General features: G+C 44.8%; 1 protein-coding gene across 3 annotated transcripts in view; it reads right to left on the bottom strand.

Moving 5' to 3' along the window:
- Positions 1-10476, bottom strand: part of NUP93 (nucleoporin 93) — a 112741-nt gene extending 102265 nt beyond the window's left edge. The window contains exons 1-2 of one of the 3 annotated variants that reach the window (XM_047711056.1): positions 10339-10415; positions 8623-8693 (exon numbers count right to left, since the gene is read on the bottom strand). The gene's annotated coding sequence lies outside the window, so the exon portion shown is untranslated. Of the gene's footprint in view, positions 1-8622; positions 8694-10338 lie in introns of all 3 variants that reach the window. The other 2 variants (XM_047711053.1, XM_047711054.1) reach the window with 2 other exon arrangements.
- Between the last annotated feature and the right edge of the window lie 5517 nt (positions 10477-15993).

Genomic DNA, 15993 nt, shown 5'->3' on the forward strand with positions numbered 1-15993 from the left:
AAGGCAGAGGCTTTAACCCACTGAGCCACCCAGGCGCCCCAGCTCGGGTAACTTCTAAGACCTGCTCCTCATGAACAATCTACAAATGCAGAATATTTTAAGTTTAGTCTTTGAATTCACTTCATGTGTCCTTGGGAGGAGCAGCCTCATTTTAGTGGTGATGGAAACTGTCTGTGTATAGAACCTTATGAACGACACGAGCCTCATCTTACGACTGGCATAAGCAGGGGAAGATCACCCAGTTAGCCTCTACCTCTAACCTCTTTGGCTCTGGCTCTTCTCTCTAAACCAATGTTTCTCAACTGGGGGCAATTTTGCCTCCCCAGAGGTCGCCAGCAAAATCTAGAGCATTTTTGGTTGTCATAATTCAGGGTGACAGGCCATAAGCTACTGACATCTAGAAGATAGAGGCCAAGGGTGCTGCCAAACATTCCAAAATGCAGCATGGCCTCTACAACAAAGGATTATCTGGCCCCAAATAACAGTGCTGAGGCTGAGAGGCCCTGCTGTAAACCGAAGAAGGCTTCTTGTCTTGAGGGTATGACACCACATAAAAGGTACCAGGAACACCTGGAAATATATGCATACTGTTTTTCTTAATATAAGGAAAGCACTACAGCTTTTATCAGATTCTAGTAAGTCTGAGTCCTCCACCACCACGAAATAATCTTAAAACCACCATATTATACAATATTCTCTCATTTGGGATTTTTATGGTGGTATATTCACATCCTGGTATATCACACAGCAACAGAAAAGACTGAACTACAGCTACATGGAATATGGATAAATTTTGCAGACACAGTGGTTAACTAACTCAAGCAGCCAAACTTATTTAAAAAAACAAACATACAGCATGATCCCATTTATAGGGATTTTAAGAACAGAAAAACTAAATCTATGTGCTAGAAATCAGAGCACTAGTTATTACAGTGTGGGAGTGACCGAATGGAAAGGAACACAAGAGAACTTTCTGGGTGCTATGGACTGTAATGGGTCCCTCCAAAATTCCTATATCGAAACCCTAAGACCCAATTATGATAGTATCTGGAGAAGGGGCCTTTGGAAGGTAATTAGGTTTAGATGAATTAATGAAGATGGGGCCCTTTTGAAGGGATCAGTGTCCCACTAGAGACACCAGAGGCCTTGCTTCCCACCCAGGCCCCTACACTGCATTCACCAGGAAAGAACATGTGAGCACATAGTAGAGAGCAGCCATCTAAAAACCAGGAAGCAGGGGGCACCTGGGTGGCTCAGTGGGTTAAGCCTCTGCCTTCAGCTCAGGTCACGATCTCAGGGTCCTGGGATCGAGCCCCACATCAGGCTCTTTGCTCAGCAAGGAGCCTGCTTCCCCCTCTCTCTCTGCCTGCCTCTCTGCCTACTTATGATCTCTCTCTCTCACTCTCTGTAAAATAAATAAATAAAATATTAAAACAACAACAACAACAACAAAAAACAGGAAGCAGGTCCTCACCAGGACCCAACCACCATGGGACTCTGATCTCAAGCCTTCCAGCATCCAGAACTATGGCAAAATAAACTTTGACTACTGAAGCCACCCAGACCATGGTATTTTGTTCTGGCGGCTTACTCTAAGTGCTGGGGTACTGGAAATGTTCCATATCTCTGTATACTGGTGGTCACGTGAGTGAATACGTAAAATTTCACAGAGCTATACACTTAAGGTCTGTTCACAGATAATGCAAAGAAAAGCAAGAAACATAAGCACAGCAAGAAACTTAACTTAGCATCACCTCCAGAAAGCAAAGGGAAGAGTTGGGACTTCTCATTTTATACCCCTCTGTCAGTCTGAATTCTTTTCCATAGCTAGATGTGACCCTGTATAATTTTAAATAACTTGTTAATTTCTAAATTGCTCTAAACCCTTTGTTTCAGTGTGTTTGTCTGACCACTGGCCCCAAATCTTCAATGGCAATGACTACCAAATCCACAATCCAACCCAGAGCTTCCAGGCACCGTCTATGCGTTTCCACTCCAGCACATAACTGTCACACCTGGCACATCTCAAAATGATGCAGTCATCCACCATCACCACCACCCCCACTGCCTTCCTCATCTCCTCTTCTCTGTCCCCTGGCTTCTTTCTCTCTCTCTCTGTCACTCGGGTTCTTACTCACCCTTCTCCTTTACATCCGCACATGACCTCAGAATTTTTATTTACAGGTTTTCTCTACTCTCCAGGCTCAAAAACCAACAAGATGCAGATACATTTTTTGAGAGAAAGGATCGGTATTCCTCATTACCCAAACTCAGGAAACCAAATACTTTATATTCAGCTGATGGGACATCAGTCACTCTCCAAACTTGCTATCCAAACTCTCATTACCTAACAGATTTAAATAGCAAGAGATAGTTGCATTTTTGCAGCATCTTCTAACTACTGCTTTCTTCCCCCAGCTTTATTCAGATATAATTGATACATAACATGGTGTCCATTTAAGATATACACCGTAACATATATATTTCTGCATGTACTGGGAAATGATTACCATAATAAAGTTAGTTTAACCTTGATTCCATCTTCCTTGCCATCAAAGGAGGCCCAACTTCCACCCTTTTAACCCAAGTTCTTGAGACAGTAGGACAGGTCTTCAAGCTCCTCCCGCTCCACATCACTCTGCTTGCTGTGGCCGCCTCAATCTTTCCAGCACTTTTCCTACGTTGCTTCTGCTCAAAAACCCTCCAAGCCTTCCACGCATAGGGATCCAGATGAGGCAATGCTTTTGATGACACCCTATGTAACAGTTACCTAATCTGCTCTGCCCCTAGCCCTCTTTATTTATGCCATGCTGTATGCCCTTGCGCATGGCATTTTTTCCAACTAGGGAAAATGTACCCCTGAGCTCCAGCCAGCTCCTCCACTCTCTAGTGGGGTGACTGTGGACAAGTTAATTACTCTTGCTGGGCCCATGTGTGAAATGGAAAAAGAGCTGCATCTCCGCATAGCAACCACTCAGCAGACCTTGGCTATTATTATTATTATTATTATTAATTTTTTTTTTTACCACTAGTTCAACTACTGCCTACCAGATGGTTTTTTCCTCAACACCCAACCCACAAAAGCTCCCCTCACCGAAACTCTTTTCTACTCCATTCATTTATCTGTGTTACAGTTTTCCATGTGGCCAAGCTTCAGTTTTGGTGCTCCCCGGAGTTTCTGCAACCTCCTTATTTCACTTTATAGTTTTGTTTTTTTCCGGGGGAGGGGCTTTTTTTTTTTTTTTTTTTAGGTCAATATGTAGTTGTCTGCTGGTTATTCTGCTATTTTTATGTGGGGACAAGGATCAGGGCCTCTTAGCTTACCATTTTGCTGATATCTCTCTTCTTTCTTTGTTTTACATTACTGTCTGTTAATATCTAGACCCCCAAACAGCCTGAAGCTTAAAGCATTTTGCAGCTTTTTTTTTTTTTCAACTCCAGTGGTGTTCTCAAACAGTAGCTAGATCCCCACAGTCACTGATTGACAGAATAAACTTCTGCAAATTTTGCCAAGAATGGCTAACTGAGATAGGGAAACCAAAGGGACCCTATGAAAGACTGTTCTGCTGCCTTTATTCTTGCTAGGACCTGTACTTCAACCTTACACATGCCTTATAATAAAGATAATGTACGTCCCCCCTATATAGGTCAAGGAGTTAGTGATTTCTCTGGAGTCTTCCAGCACAGCAGATAACATCTAAAGAGTGACCAGATAGGGGTGTCAAGTATGTTTTCCAGACCACTGGACCACCAAGACCCGTGGCTCCAGGGCACAAGTGACTTATGAAGACACCTAAACACTCGTTCATTTTAACCAGCTCCCAGATGCCTAAAAAGACACTTACAACAGATCTCAATCTTTAATAAAAACCCCAGCCCCCAAACAAAGATGAGACTCACTCTTCTTCCCTCTGAGTCTCTTAGATAGTCTGTACCTACACTCTCTCTGTCTTCAATAAACCCTATTCTTACTTCCTCTCGACTCACATTTGATTTCTATCCCACGCAAAGATCCCTGCAGGACCTCCTCTGGGTCCTTGGACCCAGCCCTCCTGCACCATAATGACTCCTTATTTTTCAAATTCCTATGCTGACATCATAACAGCCACCAAAGTTAGAATCCCTTCTTCCTAACTTCCTGTCAAAAATATTTATTAAGCCTCTCCCATGTACTGTTCAAGGCACTGGGGATGGAACTGTGGAAAAAACAGGTAAGACTCCCAGACTCAAAAAACTTTTATGTCGGGAGAGAAACAAACAAAAAAACCCAAAAAAAACCAACAACAAAAAAATAGACACATGATGCCAAGTATTGATAAGTGCTACAAAGGAGACAGGGAGATGTGGTAGAGCGCACAGTGGGACTGCTTTAGCTGGAATGTTCTATGAAGCTTCTTTATAAAGGAAACCATTAGGGTGCCTGGGTGACTCTATAGGTAAAGCATCTGGCTGCAGCTCAGGTGATGATCCCAGGGTCTTGGGACTGAGCCCCATGTTAGGCTCTCTGCTCAGTGGGGTGCCTGCCTCTCCCTCTGCCTGCAGCACCCCCTGCTTGTGCATGCTCTCTCTCTGTTAAAATTTTTTTTAAAATAAAAATAAAAAGGAAACCACTGAACAAAGACCCAAATCATGTAAGGGAGTCAGCTATACTGATATCTGAGGAGAAGAATGTTCTTGCAGAGGAAAACAATGAGTGCAAAAGCTTCAAGACAGAAGCATCTGTAGCACAGGTGAAGAGCCTGCCGCATGGCTGAGGTAGAGTGCTGGGAGAAGGGGTTAGGGCAGGGGCTAGATGGTACTGACTTCACAGCACAAGGTAATAAGAACCTTGGACTGTAGTCTATGTGTGATGGGAACTACAGAAGGGTTAAGCCTTTTTAAAGGATCGTTCCCACTTCTGCATGGAGAAGAGACGAGGGAGGAAGGGCACAAAGTAAAAACAGGGAGAGCAGTTCAGAGACTGCTCGAGCACCCAGATGTGATACCTGAGAGTAGTGTGGACCTGGATGACAGCGGTGAAGAGACAAATAGTGGGTTTGACTCATGTATACGTTTTAATAATAGAGTCTGTGTAGATATAAATCACTTATGTAGTGTGAGAGCAAAGAAGTCAAACACAAGGCCAAGGTTTTAAGTCTGAGTAACCTGGCAACACGAAGGTGCCACTTACTGAAATGAGGAAGACAGGGAAGGGAGCAGATTTAAACATCAGAGGAATATTATGATGATGACATTAGATTATACAAGCAAAGAGTTTAGATTATACAAGACAAAAAGCCCCATGGCAGGGACTCACACACAGCCAGAGCTCAGGAAATGAGGGTTATTTTCATTGTCTTTGGCTCCTTCTCCTAGAGTTTAGGTCTCTTCTTTCCTAAAATAATTCCTCATCAATAGGGGAAACTGGGTGAGGGGCAATGGAGTACTCTGTACTAATCTTGCGTATTTTCTGTAAATCTAAAACTATTCTAAAATTAAAAGCTTATTAAAAAAAAAAAATCCAGGGCATCTGGGTGACTCAGTCAGTTAAATGTCTGCCTTCAGCTCAAGTCATGGTTCCTGGGTTCTGGGATCCAGCCCCCATGTTGGGCTCCCTGCTCAGCAGGGAGCCTTCTCCCTCTCCCTGCCCCCCAACTCGTGCTCTCTCTCACTATCTCTAATAAATAGGAAAATCTTTAAAAATAAATAAATAATGGGGCCCCTGGGTGGCTCAGTGGGTTAAAGCCTCTGCTTTCAGCTCAGGTCATGGTCCCAGGGTCCTGGGATCGAGCTCCACATCGGGCTCTCTGCTTGGCGGGGAGCCTGCTTCCTCCTCTCTCTCTGCCCGCCTCTCTGCCTACTTGTGATCTTTGTCTGTCAAATAAATAAATAGTATCTTTAAAAATAAATAAATAAATAAATAAATAAATAAGATTTTTTAAAAATCCTCAACCCCACATGCTCCTCTAGCTCCCACTCTCTTTTTTTTGTTTTGTTTTTTTTTTTTTTAGTTTTTTTATTTTTTTAGCATAACAGTATTCATTATTTTTGCACCACACCCAGTGCTCCATGCAATCCGTGCCCTCTACAATACCCACCACCTGGTGCCCCCAACCTCCCACCCCCCACCCCTTCAAAATTCTCAGATCGTTTTTCAGAGTCCATAGTCTCTCATGGTTCACCTCCCCTTCCAATTTCCCTCAACTCCCTTCTCCTCTCCATCTCCCCTTGTCCTCCATGCTATTTGTTATGCTCCACAAATAAGTGAAACCATATGATAATTGACTCTCTCTGCTTGACTTATTTCACTCAGCATAATCTCTTCCAGTCCCGTCCATGTTGCTACAAAACTTGGGTATTCATCCTTTCTTTTTTCTTTTTTTTTTTTTTTTACAGCTTTATAAACATATATTTTTATCCCCAGGGGTACAGGTCTGCGAATCGCCAGGTTTACACACTTCACAGCACTCACCAAGCTCCCACTCTCTTTATAAAGTGACAACCATCCTTTGTCATGCCTCATCCATTCATCACCCACTACAACCTAATTTCTGCTCTCCCCACCCCCAACTTCCTGAATTCCTCTGCAGCCACCAATGACCTAACTGCTAAAGCCAATGAACTATCAACCCTTCCTCTCTCACAGCCTCTGAGACCCTGACCATTCCTTTCTTCCTGAAACACTTCTCCTCTGACCTGAAGACACCGCCTTTTCCTGGTTCTCCTCCTACTTTTCCAGCTCTTCCCTCCTCTCAAGCCTCCTCTGCTGTGGCTTCTACATCTACCCGTCCCTTAAATGCCAAGCTTCTATCCTTGGACCTCCTCTTCTCACACTGCATATTTCTTTGGATAAAATCCACCATTGGCCATGGCTTCAACTAGAACCACTACCAGTGGTTATTAATCCTTCGGGTGGCCATCGACTCTGCGATGCAGAGTTCTAATGTTCTTGTACACACGTGCACACAAAAGGACCACACACACATTCTTAAAGATACACTGTCAGGAGGCTCATAGGACCCCCTCCCCAGAAAGGCCAACCAAACACCTCTGAGGACTATCCAGGCCCAGATGAGAACACTGATTTATCAAAACTAAAGTATGGAGAGACTATGGACTCTGAAAAACGATCTGAGAATTTTGAAGGGGTGGGGGGTGGGAGGTTGGGGGCACCAGGTGGTGGGTATTGTAGAGGGCACAGATTGCATGGAGCACTGGGTGTGGTGCAAAAATAATGAATACTGTTATGCTGAAAAAATAAAAAAATTAAAAAAAAAAAAAAAAAAAAAAAACTAAAGTATGGTAGAAGCTATTCTATGTCTGGCCAGCTCTCTCACTTGAGCTGGTATCTCCAATTGTCCCCCTGACAACTGCGCCTGGGATGACCCACGGGCGCCTCAAACTACACATGTCCCAAACCCAACTAATCACTTCTCTCTCCTCTTGGCCACCCATACCACCACATCCTCCTCCTGGGTTTCTAGTCTCCCAGTAAAACTACTGGCATCCAGCAAGCCAGCCAGAGACTACCTAGGAGTCACTTCAGGGTCCCCTTCCTCCACTCCTGAACATCCAGTCAATCTCCATATCTACATCTCAAACCTTTTGCAAAAGGGAATTCTCATCTCTTTGGCCCCTGCTCTGACCCTCACGCTTTTCTCCTAACTACCTCAATAGTCTAAGCCTTCCGGGTTCCTCTAACTCACCCTCCCCTTGGCAAGAATTCTTCCTGAAATTCTCCCCTGCCTTAATCCCACCAGGGACACCTTCTGTCCCCTCCAGAAGTGCTTGTGATCTGACACTGTCACCCTTACCATCCACATCTCTCACTACCCTCCCCCAAAGAGACCCTAGTAAGTCTCTACTCCTGGGGGCACCTTACGCTGTCTCCTCTCTTCATACTCCTGCATATGGAGCTGCACACTCTGCTATCACACTCCAAATCTACACTGGCACATGGGGAATGCCCACATATCCTGCGAAGTCAGCTAGGGCAGTCCTCCCCACTCCAAGCCTCTCCCATACTATTCTGAACCTTCTATTACTGTTCTTCTCTGGTGGAATAGTTGTAATTATTTCTTCCCATGTCTGTTTACTTCTCTACATGGCAAATTCCTGTAGGGCAGACTGCTCAGCTCTGAAGCCTTAGCAGCCACATTTGGCATTAAATAGTTACCAAATAAATGTCTGATTAGTTAAAGTGGCTTGGTCCCTGAATACACCTGGGCCTCTCACCTCTGGGTCTTTGCTGACCTCTCTCTCTCCTTGGAAGATCTGTATTTCCCTCTATCTTATTTTCTACTTCAGTCCACAAGAAGCAGATTCAGACACTCAAGCTTACCACTTCTCCAACTGTTCCCACCTTAGGGTCTTTGCACTTGCTCTTCCTGTTCCAGGAATGCTCTCCCACCAGACATTCCCATAACCTGCTCTCTCATTTCACTCAGGTCTCTGTTCAGCTATCCTTGTTCTCTTTAAAAAACAGCCCTGACTCTACACTCTGTATCTGTGCCTTTATTGTCGAGGGACTTCTACATAGGAACATCACTTCAATGAGGGCAGGCCTGTTTCATTCACCACTGTATTCCCAAGCCTATAACAGTGCCAGAGCATTCCTTTATTTCACATTTACTGAGCACTTACTGTGTGCCAGATCTAGGTGCTGAACGTCTATCAAGGAACAAAATAGAGAAAAATCCTCCCCACTTCACATTCTGGAAGGGAACGACAAACAATATACAAGGTAAATAAAATTGCTAAGAAGAACAACTAAAGCAGTAAAGGAAAATAGGAACTGAGGAAAGTCTCACTAGGTGACCCCTGAGTAAAAACCTGAAAAAAAGTGAGGAAGCAAACCACATTATTGAACTGCAAGCACAAAAGCCCTGAGGCCAAGCATGTCTGACCCATGGAAGGGGAGGGTAGAAGAAAATAAGAGTGGGAAAATAACAGTGGGTCAGATTATGTAAAGTCTTGTGGACGGCTCACTATAAGGCATTTATCTTTAAATGAGATGGAAACCCACTGTAGGGCTTTTACGTAAAGGAGTGATATGATCTGACCTGTGTTTCAAAAGAACCCTTCTAGTTGATGCGCCGAAAACAGGGCATAACTGCAAAGGCAGAATTAGGGAGACCAGATGAGAGACTATTTCAATAATCCAGATGAGAGGTGGTGGTGACCTGGCCCAGGGTGGCAAACACTGGATGTGGAGTGAGAATGAAAGACAGCAGTCAAAGGTGACTCCAAGGTTATTAGTTAGAGCCTTTTACGTTACTCAGAAAAAAACAGCAAGAGCAGTTTGGGAGGGGAGATGATGGGAGGCTTACTAGGCCTATCCTGACATGTTCAATCTGAGTCCCCTATCAACCATCTCAGCTGAGAAGAAAAAGAGGCAGCTGGGCATTGGTCGAGGGAGAGGCCCCTGGATGGAGATACAAATACAGGATCTGTTGGCCTAATATATATGTATTTAAAACTATGAGCTTTGAATAACAATTCACCATGAATGAAAAATCAAAATTTCCCAAAGAGAAATGCACAAAGAATAGATGAAAGAAAAGCTACGATGTCCAAGGACATGCTCTCACGTTCCGCAGACAGAATACAAAGGTGACCCTTGCTCATAGTGAAAGGCATTTCAGCCAAAACAAAAAAACCAAGTGACAGGGGCAAACCGGTACCAGCGGCTCTGTGAATGGGTAAACCAAACTTTGACCGAAAATCCCTGGGGTCCGCCCCGTGACTCTTTTAGAGAGACCCAGTAAACTCGGGTATTGTCCTTGCAGAGGATGAGATGTTATGAGACCCAAGAAAGTGCAATCTACCACCAGGTTCTCATCTCTAGCATGTCCCTAGATAGGGAGAAGCATTCCCCTGATGCCGGTACAGGAGACAGACCAAAGACTGGGAGAGGCAAAGAGGGTAGTTACCCTCGCCCGAAAGACCCCCGCCCTCGGAGGGCAGGGTTCTACCGCAGGAGACGAGAGAGCAGGCGGAGGGCTATGGCGGGGAGGGGCAGGCTGGGCTCACAGGGCACTGGGTCGGGGGGATGGGGGCGTGGCGCGCCTCGGCAGAGCGCCGTAGTGGGGGGAAGTGGGGAATCAAGGGGCCAAACCTCCATGCTCAGAAAGAGGGCAGACAGAAGGTACTCCCAGTGCGCTGCCCGACGCTATAATGGGGGACAGTTCGACAAGGCGCTGAGTCGCCGGCGTCAGGCGTGCTCGGCTGCCATGAGGCGAACGGGAAGTGAGAGCAGCGTGACTCCGAGCGTGGGGACCGGGCTCCGCCCAGCCTCGGAACCCCGAGTTCAAGGACAAGCCCCCAAGTGGCAAGGACATGGACAGAGGACACCCTTACCTGACACTGCAACCTTCCCAGCCGCTCCGTCCCGGCTGGAGAACGCGGCCGCCGCTTCTCGCGCCGCTCGCCCGCGCTTCCCGATTGGCCGAGGCCGGCCCTCCCAGAAGCCCCCGCGCGGCGCGCAAACAAATAAACTTTATGGAGACCCCCGGAGAAGAACAAGGACAGGGGCGGGGTTAGGGGCGGGCCCTCCGCTTGAGCTGCCACGCCCCCACGCCCCCACGCCCCCACGCCCGGGGCCACGCCTTCACCCTTCCTTAGTGGTTAGAGTTGGCTCAGCAGGGAGAAAGCGAGTGCACAATTCCTTGGGTAGATTTCTTACCCTTTATTGATCGCCATCATAGTGACAGGTACTCTTCAAGGTGCTGGGGGCACAGTGGCGACCGCGACAGACAGGATCCCCGCCCTAACAGAGTTGTCAAGCTGGTGGGAGAAACAGACTATAATAAATAACTGGCAGTTTGTAAGGAGGGCTATGACGGAATGAGCAGGATAATGGGAGAGAGAATGCCTTTGTGGTCTCAAGGCCTCTCTGAAGAGGTACTGAGCAGAAATACAACGATGAGAAAGGGTCAGTCTTGCACAGCCTTGTTTGCAGAGCATTCCAAGCAGAGGAACAAGAGTGAAGGCTCCATAGGTAAACAAGCTTGGTGTGTGAAGAACAGGAATGCAAAACGGTACAACCTCTTTGGAAGAGAGTATGGAGGTTCCTAAAAAATTAAAAATAGAATTTCCATAGGATCCAGCAAGTCCACTTCTGGGTATATACCCAAAAAAACTGAGGGTCTCAAAGAGGTTTGTGTACACCCCTGTTCATAGCAGCATGAGTCGCAAGAGCCAAAACATGGAAGTAACCCAAGTGTCCATCGACCGATGAATGGATAATCAAATGTGGTATATACATATGATGGAGTATTATTCAGCCTTAAGAAGAAAGAAAATTCTGACATATCCTATAGCATGGATAAAACTGGAATAAGCCAGTCACAAAAACATTAATACTATGATTCTATTTATAGAGTACTCAGAGTAGCCAAAATTATAGAGACAGAAAATAGGTTGGTGGTTGCCAGGGGTTGGGGCAGGGTGAACAGGAATAGTGGGGTTTTGTTTAACAAGTTTAGTTTTAGTTTTACAAAATGAAGAGTTATGGAGATGGAAAGTAGTGATGGTTGCACATTATGAAAATCTTTAATATCCCTGAACTGTGCACTTGACAATAGTTAAGGTAGTGTATGTTATGTGTATTTCAACAGAAGAGTAAAATTTTTTGAAAGGATGTGGAGCAACCTGGACCATCGTATACTACTGGGGGGCTGGAAAGAGGAACAATCACTTTGGAAAACTGGCAAAATATATGAAAGCTAAATATATATGAACTCTCTGACCCAAGAATTCTACATATGGATGTAGGTATGTATGTGTGATCTATCTTTCTATTCCCAGCATAAATGTGTACCTATTTTCACCAAAAACCACACATGACAACGTCCAAAGCTTCCCAACCCAAAAGTGGAAATAACTCAAATGTCCCTTAACGGACGTTTATACATTTATACATTAAAGGACTGCATTTATATGAAGTTCAAATCAGGCAAAACTAACTTATAGTGACAGATGTCACAATAGTAGTGATTTTGAAGGGCGGAAGGGCTGTTGACTGGGAAGGGAAATGAGAGAATCTTCTGAGGTCTGTCAATGTTCTGTTTCTTAATCTGGGCGCTGAGTGCATGGACGTATTCACTTTTTAAAAATTCATTGAACTGCACATTTAAGATTTGTGCACTTTACAACACATATATTATTCATTACACTACAATAAAAAGTATAAAATAAAACAAAATATTCTCTACGCTGTGGAATGTTCAATGTTTTGCTCTCCAGAAGTCATAATGCTTTCCCTCCCCCAACTGTTTCCAGTCTGGGACCTTGTTTTATTTCTCTGATCTTCCCCACAGTCCCCAGCATGTGGTGCTGGGAAGGAAAGCAAGAAATATTTCTTAAATGACAGACAAAACCCAGCGCCTTGATTGCCCCCTATCCTGAACCGCGCTGCCAGAGATGGGTTCTTAGTGGGTGGCAGCAAATTACATAAAGCTTCTGGAACTGTGGCTGAGTGATCAGCGATATTCTAGACAAGTCATTAAAAGCTTGAAAGGGAAGCTTCTCACTATGCACGTCAGGTGAGTTTTTAAGATTTGTGTCCTTTACTAGATGAAATGACTTCTCAATAAAAAGATCAATACAGTTCAAATTAAAGAAAAAATCAATACAGTTCAAATTAAAGAAAAAGTGATGCACTTGAACCTTGCAACAACCCAGTGTTGAGCAGAGCAGAGCTGATCATCATCACGTGTTCTGTGGGGAACCTAAACTCCAGGAGGATTAAACGACTTACCCAAGGTTATACTGGTTGGTAGTGACAGACCAGGGTCTACACTCTCTAGTCTTGGGAGGTCGCAGCCAGTGTTTCCTAGTCCAAGAAGGCCTCAGAGGTGAGCTTAGAAGCCTTCATGAACTATGGTAAGAGCTATCTAGTGAATTGGGATTGGAACAAATACCATGTTCTCATTAACCAACAGTAGCTAACTATCATATGACATCGTGAAGGTGGTAGGATTTATTAAACATCTGGTTGTTTTATTTGTTATTAAACATACTGACTATTGAGTGAAAAAACCCATCCTACACATCTCTGCATTGCTGCTGTTTTAAAACAGCTTTGCCGACATCTATCAACTTTGTTGATGTCAAATTGTGCAATTTGTCACTGAATCTGCATTTGCCAAAAGAAAAGTGAATTTGATTGACAAGGCCCCAGGGCTTCTCTCTCTTCCTTTTCAACATTCCAGATGTTTAAAAAAAAAAAAAAAAGTTGGATCCACCCCCAGGAAGGCTCATCTGTGGGTGAAAAATATACCAAAGGAGCTTGAGGGATATGGTTTCAGTTTCTGTAGAAACTTTGCCTCCGAGAGACCCCATCTTCTTGATTGGTTCAAATTACCCTCCGTTTTCGATTGCTGCCTTTCAGTGGAACCATCTGTTTTACATCCCATCTGTTGGGGGCTCTGTTGTGGTTGATTATTAGATGTGTTTGCAGCTGGAGGGGTGGGGGGCGGACTTAAATGACAAAAGATAAGTGTCTCCAAGAATGAAAGTGGGAAACCACTTTTAGGAAGCAGACTTCAGGGGCGCCTGGGTGGCTCAGTGGGTTAAGCCTCTGCCTTCAGCTTGGGTCATGATCTCAGGGTCCTGGGATCGAGCCCTGCATCGGGGCTTCCCCTTCTCTCTCTGCCTGCCTCCATGCCTACTTGGGATCTCTTTCTCTCTCTCTGTCGAATTAATAAATAAAATCTTAAAGAAAAGAAAGAAAGAAAGCAGATTTGAGCCTTCCCTGCAAACTCGGGAGAAGATTAAGATTGGCAAACAAACATGGTGAACAACAGTGGACGTGGATGACTCTGGGGCTTTCCACCACTTGTTCTCCCTTCTTTAGTAACCATACCCAAGAACACCGCAATTTACTTTGAGGGGACTATCTGTTTCGTATCGTGGGTATTCTTGGAGAAAAATAACCTACCAGGAAGTATTGTTCTAAGGCTTAGTTAATACATGTTAAAGGCTTAGAGCAGAGTCTTGCCCATAGTAGGTGCTCCGTAAGCGTTAACTATTCTTATTTCTGGTGAGGACCATTGCCACGATACTCTGGAATGGAGCAGAGGCTTCCTTGATGCACCAGGACACAACGCTGTATACCTAGCTTCGTGGAGGGCATACACCAGGACATGGCAATTGTCTCAAATTTTGCCCAGCTTTGAAGCCCTGTGGGGCAGTGGCAGGACACTGGGAGCTCTGTGTCCACCAGGGGGCTCTTGGTGAATAAGGATCACTGAGAAGGATCCCACATTGACTTCCTGCCAGGGGACTCTCCAAATGAAGGCTCCAGACGCACCCCACCCCCCAGCAAATTATCAACTACCCTTGAAGGCAGAGCCTGAATCTCTCAAATAGAATTGGCACCCCCAGCATCTGACCCCGATGGGGCCTGATAGTGGTGTGTGTGGCATAGTATGGTGGGGCCAGCCCCTGTACATGGTCTTGGTGGTCAACCACTTCAGTGGTGCTGTAACATTCTTGGAAGGAAACATTTCCTGAAACTGTGGTGTGGCCAAACCTCATCTTGTCCTGAGAGATACGACTGCTAAATGCTGGCCACCCAGCAGAGCTCAGACTTCAGTGAACCAACGCCAGAGCTCACCTCTGTGAAAACCATGGCGGCCATACCCAGCCGGCTGCAGTCCCTGGCCAATGGCTACCTTAGATGTCTCATTTTAGAGTAGAAGATTAAAAATCATCCCTAAAAAAGTCAAGAAAGAGGGCACTCGGGTGAGAACGAAGCTTTATTTATCCATCTAATAATTTTTTTTTTTTTACTGGAAAAATACATTTGCTTTTTTGGGTCATAAGCATCTTCACAGAACTTTTTGTTTTTATGATGCATTTGATTTTGTTTTAGGAGAAATCTGATCTTTAGTTTCAGTCTAGTTAAACTGGAAGATCTGAAAGGGAGAGTTGTTATCCAATGTGGTCCAGATTTTTTTTTAGTTGTTTTTGTAAAGACTTTATTTCTTTATTTTAGAGATAGGGAGAGGATGAGCGAGCAGGAGCAGGGGGAGGAGCAGAGGGAAAGGGAGAGAGAATCTCAGGCAGACTCCAAGCTGAGTGTGGAGCCCGGCAGGCAGCTTGATCCCATGATCCTGAGATCACGACCTGATTTGAAATCAAGAGTCAGACGCTTAACCAATTGAGCCACCCAAGTGCCTGATTTTTAAAATTGTCAATTTCTTCGGTGTTTTTGTAAAATCTATCCTGGCAAGAAGCAACTTTTCTGGTTTTTTTTTTTTCCCCCTGAAATGTATTACTGCAAAGAAAATAAAAATATGTTCATTTCAATGCCAGACCTTATGCAGAATGAGCACTTAATAAATGTGTCAAATGAATGAAAGAAAGAAAAGAACCTGAGAACAGGAATAACTGCTGCGTTGTGAGTGTGAATGGGCTTGACTCAGCCCATTGGTTGAGTGCATTTCACCAGCTGGCAACATTTAGGGAGGATCTATCGCCATTTATTTTGGCAAAGAGGGCTCTTTGCTCCCTGCCTTCCACTCAGCAAGCGGGAGCATGGCTGTTTGAGCAACCGGAGCTGCTCCTTCCTGGATTGCTGGATCGGGGCTGCTTTATCTCTAGCTAGCGAATAATCTTAGCACCATACTTTACACCCAGAAGGGTGCATAATTAGAATATATTGAATTAACAGTTTCTCACTTCTCAGGGACAAGGAACACTAGAGAACCCTATTATAATAAAGGGAAAGTTAAGGGAAAGGAACTCCATATGCCAAAAACTTTATTTATGCTGTTTAATTTAATCCTGCCAAGAACCCTTTCAAAGCATCCCATGTTTCAGAGGAGGAAAGGAGGCTGAGAGGAAGAAGTTGCCCGAGGTCACATAGCTAAGGAACAAAAAAAGGATTGGAACCCAGGTTGGTCTAAGGCTGCAGCCCTGGGTCTTGCCATGATACCATTTTCTTTTCAGAACTGATTTTGGGGAATGAGGCTCTGATTTTGGGGAATGAGGCTGTTTAGAGAGGAG

This window comes from Lutra lutra, chromosome 17, assembly GCF_902655055.1.
Source record: "Lutra lutra chromosome 17, mLutLut1.2, whole genome shotgun sequence".
NCBI lineage: Eukaryota > Metazoa > Chordata > Mammalia > Carnivora > Mustelidae > Lutra > Lutra lutra.